The sequence below is a fragment of the Oncorhynchus mykiss genome, chromosome 26 (genome assembly GCF_013265735.2).
Source record: "Oncorhynchus mykiss isolate Arlee chromosome 26, USDA_OmykA_1.1, whole genome shotgun sequence".
NCBI classification, from domain to species: domain Eukaryota; kingdom Metazoa; phylum Chordata; class Actinopteri; order Salmoniformes; family Salmonidae; genus Oncorhynchus; species Oncorhynchus mykiss.
The window spans coordinates 22,123,700-22,134,023 of NC_048590.1; the positions used below are offsets into that span (position 1 = coordinate 22,123,700).

Here is a 10,324-nt window from a genome sequence, read left to right on the forward strand (position 1 = left end):
CCACACGGGGGGACCTAGTGAATGACCTGCAGAGAGCTGGGACCAAAGTAACAAAGCCTACCATCAGTAACACACTACGCCGCCAGGGACTCAAATCCTGCAGTGCCAGACGTGTCCCCCTGCTTAAGCCAGTACATGTCCAGGCCCGTCTGAAGTTTGCTCGAGAGCATTTGGATGATCCAGAAGAAGATTGGGAGAATGTCATATGATCAGATGAAACCAAAATATAACTTTTTGGTAAAAACTCAACTTGTCGTGTTTGGAGGACAAAGAATGCTGAGTTGCATCCAAAGAACACCATATCTACTGTGAAGCATGGGGGTGGAAACATCATGCTTTGGGGCTGTTTTTCTGCAAAGGGACCAGGACGACTGATCCGTGTAAAGGAAAGAATGAATTGGGCCATGTATCGTGAGATTTTGAGTGAAAACCTCCTTCCATCAGCAAGGGCATTGAAGATGAAACGTGGCTGGGTCTTTCAGCATGACAATGATCCCAAACACACCGCCCGGGCAACGAAGGAGTGGCTTCGTAAGAAGCATTTCAAGGTCCTGGAGTGGCCTAGCCAGTCTCCAGATCTCAACCCCATGGAAAAGCTTTGGAGGGAGTTGAAAGTCGTGTTGCCCAGGAACAGCCCCAAAACATCACTGCTCTAGAGGAGATATGCATGGAGGAATGGGCCAAAATACCAGCAACAGTGTGTGAAAATCTTGTGAAGACTTACAGAAAACGTTTGACCTCTGTCATTGCCAACAAAGGGTATATAACAAAGTATTGAGATAAACTTTTGTTATTGACCAAATACATAATTTGCAAATAAATTCATAAAAAATCCTACAATGTGATTTTGTCTGTCATAGTTGAAGCGTACCTATGATGAAAATTACAGGCCTCTCTCATCTTTTTAAGTGGGAGAACTTGCACAATTGGTGGCTGACTAAATGACTAAATACTTTTTTGCCCCACTGTACGTGATCGTAGTTCGTCTATTTTATTATGGATTGATTGTACATTGGCTACTAGGACCGAAAGGAAAAGGTAGATTACCCTTTCGGCGACAGATCCTAACAAGGCACCCGGATCTTCACCCACGATACCTCCGTCTCTTTCTCCTGTGAATTACGAGGATAAGGGCCTTGTCGGGCGTCTGTAGTAAATCCTGCCCGCCTAACTCGCTGAAGAAAAACTATTCCTCCAGTACGGGGTGAGTAATCGCTTTCCTGATATCTAGAAGTTATTTTCGGTCATAAGACATGGTGGCAGAAACATTATGTACAAAATAACTTACAAATAATGTGAAAAAACATTCATTATAGCACAATTGGTTACGGGATCGTAAAACGACAGCCATCTCGTTCGCCACCGTTATTATTGCTTACTGTTTACAGTCATACAGCCAGTTTCAGGTTGTAAAGTGCAATCTCACACCATTCTACCAGGCTCAGTTTGAGCAGGTATCTCCTGACATTGATGTTGAAGACACGGACCAGCAACAGGTAAAGGTGGAAGCCTTCGATTGCTGTCCATGTGACGGTGGCCAGTAGAGAGTAATGCAAGAAGGACAGCAACATAGATACATGGCCCAGAGGAGGATAATGCTGCTACCTACTGGCTGGGCAGGAAGTGTAGGTTGAGGAGGATCAGGGCCACAGACAGGTTGATATGCACCTTCAGGGAGATGTCTGTGCATATACCTCTGAACAAAGGAATAGAGAGAGAGTATGGTGAAAACAAGGTCTGTTGCTTTAAAAATTTAATTTAATCAGCTCCCTCCAGTTCATGTACATCTTGGTGTCACTTTCTGATGACGTCAAACTTATGACAAACCAGGGGTTCCTGTGAGGAGCTGACCATGACACCCAGAGTGTGACATACCTTTGAGTGGCGCACAGAAAGATTGTGACCACCTGGAAGAACAGAGACAGACTGCAGCCAATCAGAGTGATGTAGCTTAGGATCTGCTGATCACTTTCAGAGATGGAGACACCTAAACGCAGGAAAATACAACTAATGCTACAGTGTATCTTAGTAGATGGGTATACTTCACTGACTTTTGTTTTTATTCTCTTCCATTTAAGAAGTGCTTATGCTGCGATAAGGAAACGAAGGAAGGACTGTGGTAGTTGTAAAGTTGTCTACCATCAGCACAGCAAAATATGAGGTGGTCACATGAGCACACCACACGGCCCTCGTCTCTCTTCCACTCTGTGGTGCAGTCATCCTGGTAGAACTCTAAACATTCATTTGTACAGAGGAAACACAGCCATGTGACATCACATGAACTGATACCTTAAAGGTATAAAAAGTTTCATAACAGTATTATAATGAGTATTATAACATTTCATATTGGCACCTACCGTTGGTTGATAAATTAAAGCATTGGCAAGATGGTTGTTCGTCAGCCTATGAACAACAACAGAAATGAGTCATCAAAGTTTATATTCTTGCCACTATCACAGTCATAGAACTGGTGTAGGTAGCTGAGAATTGATATTGCACTCACCTGACTTTCCAATGTGGGGCGCTGTAGAGGCATGAAGTAGTTGATCTTGTCCTGCAGACCTAACACTGTCTTCATGCTCACAGCCAGATCTCCTACTTGGCCATCAAGAAGTCCCGATGGCTAGAGGAACATTTCAAAATATGGCTAAACTGAAATAATTAAGCATGGTACTAAAAACCCACACAGGCACACACATGCATGCACGCACCATGCACACACACAAACACACATGCATATGCACGCACGCACACACACACACATACACACACACACCTACCCCATATTTTTCAGGTGAGGTAATCATGCAGAAGATGGTATCATTCTCTTTGGCTATCAGGAGCTCTTTGGGTAGGTGGACCTTGACGGTAGTGTTGGCCACATGGTCACTGTCTGATGTTACCTAGGTAAAAGGGATGATAAAAAATATATGATTTAACCTTTATTTAACTAGGCAAGTCAGTTAAGAACAAATTCTTATTTACAATGACAGCCTACTGGGGAACAGTGGGTTAACTGCCTTGTTCAGGGGCAGAACGACAGATTTTTACCCTGTCAGCTCGGGAATTTGATCTAACCACTCTATAACCACTAGGATACCTGCCGCCCCGATCAGGCACAGAGTTCACTATTTCTGTAAAACTGAACTCTATCATGATGTCATCCCCATCTCAAATCATCCCCCCCGCCCCAAATGTCATACCTCAAATATTATATTAATATTTTCATTCAAATTATAAACAGTTGAAGTCAAAGTTTACATACAACTTAGACAAATACATTTGAACTATTCCTGACATTTAATCATAGTAAAAATTCCCTGTCTTAGGTCACCACTTTATTTTAAGAATGTGACATGTCTGAATAATAGTAGAGAGAATGATTTATTTCAGATATTATTTCACATTGCCAGTGGGTCAGAAGTTTACATACACTCAATTAGTATTTGGTAGCATTGCCTTTAAATTGTTTAACTTGGGTCAAACGTTTCGGGTAGCCTTCCACAGGCTTCCCACAATAAGTTGGGTGAATTTTGGGCCAAGCTGTAACGGTCGTCGGTGGAAGAAGTTGAGGACCAAAGCGCAGCGTGGAACTTGTTCATGTTATTTATTTAAAACTGAACAAAATCTAACAAAGAAACAAAAAGCACAACCGAAACAGCTCCGTCAGGTGCAACAAAAACTAAACAGAAAGTATAATCACCCACCACTCAAGGGTGAAAGGCTGCCTAAGTATGGTCCTCAATCAGGGACAACGATTGACAGCTGCATCTGATTGAGAACCATACCAGGCCAAACACAGAAATACCAAATCATAGAAAAAAGAACATAGACTACCCACCCAACTCACGCCCTGACCATATTAAAACAAAGACATAACAAAAGAACTAAGGTCAGAACGTGACATAAGCTTTAACCACCTGACTGATGTTTTGAGATGGTGCCTCAATATAGCCACATCATTTTCCCTCCTCATGATGGCATCTATTTTGTGAAGTGCACCAGTCCCTCCTGCAACAAAGCACCCCCACAACATGATGCTGCCACCTTCGTGCTTCACGGTTGGGATGGTGTTCTTCGGCTTGCAAACCTCTCAGTTTTTCCTCCAAACATAACGATGGTCGTTATGCCCAAACAGTTATATTTTGGTTTCATCAGACCAGAGGACATTTCTCCAAAAAGTACGATCTTTGTCCCCATGTGCAGTTACAACCCGTAGTCTGGCTTTTATATGGCGGTTTTGGAGCAGTGGCTTCTTCCTTGCTGAGCGGCCTTTCAGGTTATATCGATATAGGACTTTTAGTGTGGATATACTTTTGTACCTGTTTCCTCCAGCATCTTCACAAGGTCCTTTGCTGTTGTTCTGGGATTGATTTGCACTTTTCGCACCAAAGTACGTTCATCTCTAGGAGACAGAACGCGTCTCCTTCCTGAGTGGTATGACGGCTGTGTGGTCCCATGGTGTTTATACTTGCGTACTATTGCTTGTACAGATGAACGTTGTGCCTTCAGGCGCTTGGAAATTGCTCCCAAGGATGAACCAGACTTGTGAAGGTCTACAATTGTTTTTCTGAGGTCTTGGCCAATTTCTTTTAATTTTCCCATGATGTCAAGCAAAGAGACACTGGGTTTGAAAGGTACGCCTTGAAATACATCCACAGGTACACCTCCATTTGACTTAAATGATGTCAATTAGCCTAACAGAAGCTTCTAAAGCCATGACATAATTTTCTGGAATTTTCCAAGCTGTTTAAAGGCACAGTCAACTTAGTGTATATAAACTTCTGACCCACTGGAATTGTGATACAGTAAATTATAAGTGAAATAATCTGTCTGTAAACAATTGTTGGAAAAATTACTTGTGTCATGCACAAAGTAGATATCCTAACCAACTTGCCAAAACTATAGTTTGATAACAAGACATTTGTGTTGTGGTTGAAAAACTAGTTTTAATGACTCCAACCTAAGTGTATGTAAACTTATGACTTCAACTGTATTTGTGACGCAGTTCGCAGGTTTGAAGTTTATTGAGATGAATCTTGTCACTGAGGCCGAGCTGAGCGCTTTCCGCTAGATGGGCCAGCCGCAAAGTCAAATTGGCTATATCGTAAAATGTTTTATAAAAACAAATTTAAGGTTAGGGTTAGGCATACGGTTAGCAGTGTGGTTAAGGTTCGGGTTAATATTAGGGAGGCTTAAAGTCAGATTTTATGACTTTGTGTGGCTAAGGCAGCTAGTGACCACTCTGCAGAACTGCCTCCAGGACAACATTCATCCCATTCCCAATAAATGCCAAACTGCACGTGGTTTTCAAAAAACTGTGTCTAAACTTCCTCAAGCATTTCATTGTGGGTCACTGTCATCTTGCCCCTTCTCGAGTGGCAGATATATTAAGCCCAGTAAACTTGCCCTGGGCCCTGAATATGTGGGCCACAAGCCTCTCAACAATGAGAACAAGAACCCTTTCTCGTTTCTCCACAGATCTGTAAGCAAAGCACAGACAAAAATAATACATATTCCTTGAGGTTCAGCAAACATACAGATGTCAATACCAGATTTGGAGTGTATAAAATGTATGAGCTATATCATCTATATTATCGTGCAAAATCATTTGATGCATACTTAAAAATAGTGCTGAGGTTCTCCGTCTTAAACTGCTCATTGACAACTTCCATCCAGCATCTTACACCATCCACATCGACTACAGACAGAACTGTACAAACAATACGATTCATGAAAAATCTGAGTTCATTACATTTGTTTAAAATAAAATGTACATTTGATGCAAAATCAGGAAATCAAAGTGATAAAACTAGGCAACAGAATATCCGTAACATAATAATCAAGTTCATACAATTTAACTTCTTAAGTAAGCCGGTTAACTCATATTTGTAAGCTAACCTAAGTGTAGTTGGAGCACGAATAGTGAACAGAACCATGATGTAGAAAAACCTGGACTTCATCCTGTGTTGGTAAAAGTCAAACATGAGGTGCAAAGACATCCCCTACACCATTATTCTATTTATCTGATGTCACATATTGGTTGATTCAATCTTCCAGGTGTTGCAATGCCCAAATATTCTAACTTAACTTCACACTGTCTCTGTATTGCACCAATAGAGTAGCTAATGTGTTAAGGACCTATACTTGAATCCAGTGAAAATGGTCAGTCACAAAATATTTGTTTGCCTTTAATTCAGAAACAATCCATTTTAATAAAACCAAATTCAATCTCATCACCTACAGTGCCTTGCGAAAGTATTCGGCCCCCTTGAACTTTGCGACCTTTTGCCACATTTCAGGCTTCAAACATAAAGATATAAAACTGTATTTTTTTGTGAAGAATCAACAACAAGTTGGACACAATCATGAAGTGGAACGACATTTATTGGATATTTCAAACTTTTTTAACAAATCAAAACCTGAAAAATTGGGCGTGCAAAATTATTCAGCCCCGTTAAGTTAATACTTTGTAGCGCCACCTTTTGCTGCGTTTACAGCTGTAAGTCGCTTGGGGTATGTCTCTATCAGTTTTGCACATCGAGAGACTGAATTTTTTTCCCATTCCTCCTTGCAAAACAGCTCGAGCTCAGTGAGGTTGGATGGAGAGCATTTGTGAACAGCAGTTTTCAGTTCTTTCCACAGATTCTCGATTGGATTCAGGTCTGGACTTTGACTTGGCCATTCTAACACCTGGATATGTTTATTTTTGAACCATTCCATTGTAGATTTTGCTTTATGTTTTGGATCATTGTCTTGTTGGAAGACAAATCTCCGTCCCAGTCTCAGGTCTTTTGCAGACTCCATCAGGTTTTCTTCCAGAATGGTCCTGTATTTGGCTCCATCCATCTTCCCATCAATTTTAACCATCTTCCCTGTCCCTGCTGAAGAAAAGCAGGCCCAAACCATGATGCTGCCACCACCATGTTTGACAGTGGGGATGGTGTGTTCAGCTGTGTTGCTTTTACACCAAACATAACGTTTTGCATTGTTGCAAAAAAGTTCAATTTTGGTTTCATCTGACCAGAGCACCTTCTTCCACATGTTTGGTGTGTCTCCCAGGTGGCTTGTGGCAAACTTTAAACAACACTTTTCATGGATATCTTTAAGAAATGGCTTTCTTCTTGCCACTCTTCCATAAAGGCCAGATTTGTGCAATATACGACTGATTGTTGTCCTATGGACAGAGTCTCCCACCTCAGCTGTAGATCTCTGCAGTTCATCCAGAGTGATCATGGGCCTCTTGGCTGCATCTCTGATCAGTCTTCTTCTTGTATGAGCTGAAAGTTTAGAGGGACGGCCAGGTCTTGGTAGATTTGCAGTGGTCTGATACTCCTTCCATTTCAATATTATCGCTTGCGCAGTGCTCCTTGGGATGTTTAAAGCTTGGGAAATATTTTTGTATCCAAATCCGGCTTTAAACTTCTTCACAACAGTATCTCGGACCTGCCTGGTGTGTTCCTTGTTCTTCATGCTTTTAACGGACCTCTGAGACTATCACAGTGCAGGTGCATTTATACGGAGACTTGATTACACACAGGTGGATTGTATTTATCATCATTAGTCATTTAGGTCAACATTGGATCATTCAGAGATCCTCACTGAACTTCTGGAGAGATTTTGCTGCACTGAAAGTAAAGGGGCTGAATAATTTTGCACGCCCAATTTTTCAGTTTTTGATTTGTTAAAAAAGTTTGAAATATCCAATAAATGTCGTTCCACTTCATGATTGTGTCCCACTTGTTGTTGATTCTTCACAAAAAAATACAGTTTTATATCTTTATGTTTGAAGCCTGAAATGTGGCAAAAGGTCGCAAAGTTCAAGGGGGCCGAATACTTTCGCAAGGCACTGTATGCATCTTTCATGTGACCTTACAGTAAAGGGCCCTAAAGCACAGTGAGAGGAAATGCTGCTATAATTTTGTAAATAACCCATCTTCTCACTTACAAGTCACCACTGAATACTGGTTGTAAATACTAAAATTGAATCAAGTTTATGCAATTATGATTATTGTAGCAATACATCTTTGGGTGTAGTAATAACCATGTGTCTCAAAGTCAAAGTAGAACTTACCTATCAACCTGGGAAGTCAAGGTTCAGGGTAAAAGTCTTGACGACAGCACTCAAAGAAGTGCAGAGGAAGAAGAGAGGTTTATATGCATTCTAAGGAAGTGATATGTGAGCAAATAGAATCAGAAAGGAAGTAGATACAGTATATGACAGATACTGTGTTACACAGTTTGTCTGTGTTGTTTCAACTTATACCCCTGCTGTACACTTACCTGAGCATTGACATTCTTTCATCACTGTCATGTGGTCTATGACAAACAAACTTAAATGCCAAACAAACTTAAACAGAGGTTGTTTGTTCTAGCTGCTGGGTTATAGCACTATTATAGGAGGTCTGTCATAATAGTAGACACTGCCCTAGAGAAGGTGTTTTCTTTGGACTGAGATTCCACAGCCAGTAATGATTAGAGGACTCTGGCTGGCTAAACCACTGGGGAGATATTATATTTTTCCAAGAAAAATCGTCTTTCCCCTTCCCCTTTCACTTTATTGAGGCTCAATACAAAATCCTGTAATGCGTTTTGGTTCGCATTGGTCATTGCATAAGGCTTTGGCTGACTTGTAAGTGTGAATGCTCACTTAGGAGCGTCAGGAAGAAAAACAAACATTTTCTGATGATTCATTTGATCATCGCTATCATCACCATCACAACCACAGTCTTCATTGTACACTGGTAACCGACCTCTCCAATGAATCACAGTCTATCTATGACACAAGACAGCCATGCCGATGATGCCGAGCCATCGTTCATGGCTACTACAGGTCACTTCTGACTGAGAGTCAATGCCAGTAGAGGGCGCCCAGAGATAACCAAATCTCTCTCAACTCTACTGAAGCCGTTTCAAGGTAAAGTTACATGGGCCCGTATTTACCAAGTGTCTCAGAGTAGGAGTGCTGATCTAGCATCAGGTGGTCTCTGTCCATAATAATCTAATTCATTATGATATAAAAGGCAAAACTGAACCTCTATCAGCACTTCTACTCTGAGAGGCTTAATAAATACGGGCCCTATTAGTGACAGAAACACAGGTCCTAATCCTACCCAGTAGTCATACATACCCAGTGTACAGCTGTGGCCATTCATTCTACATACATTCCAGCCACATCTTTGTTTTGTCGCTTAGTCCACTCTGGACACTGCTTTATCAATCAGCATGTTTAGCGGCTGGCTGGACACATGGGACGGGAGGCCACATTCTCAGGTGGTGGTGCACATGCACACCGCAGACACAGAGGTCCTTGCTCTGCTCATGTTTAAAATGACTAACCTACTATGTTATTGCAAGAAAAAACATATGTAGCTACATCAGTAGCGTACAGGGGCCCCTGCAAGGTATACGTTTTTTTTTTTGGGGGGGGGGGGGGGGTAACCGTGCCATGGGGTAAAGAGAAAAATGTACAGTTTCATAGCTAATCTCATGCTATTTTACACATTTTGCAATGAGGTTGAGAGAATTTAGCTTTTTTAAAGCTAATTTCCTGTAATTATACACATATTTCCATGGGGCAGAGAGAATGCAGGATGTGTGGTATGCCAGTGAGCTACATCCCGTGCATCAAATGTGATGACACTGCCTGTGTAGTCTGTGGTGAGACTGAGGCAATATCCAATAAAGGTGAACTTCCTGTTATTAGGTGAGGATATAACCAGAATGTGCCTCCTTTGTTGGAAAGCACCCTTACTCGTGGAGCTGAGGTATTGGGCTGCTAACTGAGGTATGAATCCACTTTGGAGAGGACTGCTCCATTGACCCTCCAGACATGTCTGTCCCCAGCTGCCATTAGGCAGGAGTCAGGACAGGACATAGGTTAGTCAAAGGAGTTGGCTGAATGTTCCAGAACTAATAAGAGGCCTGCTATACACATACCTGTCTCTGTCCAGCTGTTGGCACACATTTCCTCAGCAACTGGCTTGTTGTTGATAACCATGAGTGCTCTGCCTGGCTGCTGCTAGTCCCTTCCTGAGAAATTCAATTTTGGTATAGACTACGAATAATATATTTAATAATAGAGGGACTCCAAAAAATCATAATGTAGGCCTACTAAGGCGTCCATGACACTTCTGTCAATGGTCAATTAGCCTAGAGAGATGAATTGAAGTTTTAGAGCTACCAGGCAGTAGGCCTACAGTATAATCATGTTTAGGGCTAGGCTAGTTGTTATTTCCAACCATGAAGATTAATGAATTCTGCTAATGACAATATATATATATATATATTTAAAAAAAACGCCATCAAAATACAAATCCGTAAC

General features: G+C 41.5%; 1 long non-coding RNA gene across 1 annotated transcript; it reads right to left on the reverse strand.

The window, feature by feature from the left end:
* Positions 1-926: 926 nt before the first annotated feature.
* On the reverse strand, positions 927-8,852 carry LOC110506227. The gene is made up of 6 exons (XR_002470932.2): positions 8,075-8,852; positions 2,781-2,903; positions 2,504-2,623; positions 2,358-2,403; positions 1,876-2,232; positions 927-1,696 (listed from the first exon to the last, which is right to left on the reverse strand). It is a non-coding gene; the product is annotated as an uncharacterized LOC110506227 (long non-coding RNA).
* Between the last annotated feature and the right edge of the window lie 1,472 nt (positions 8,853-10,324).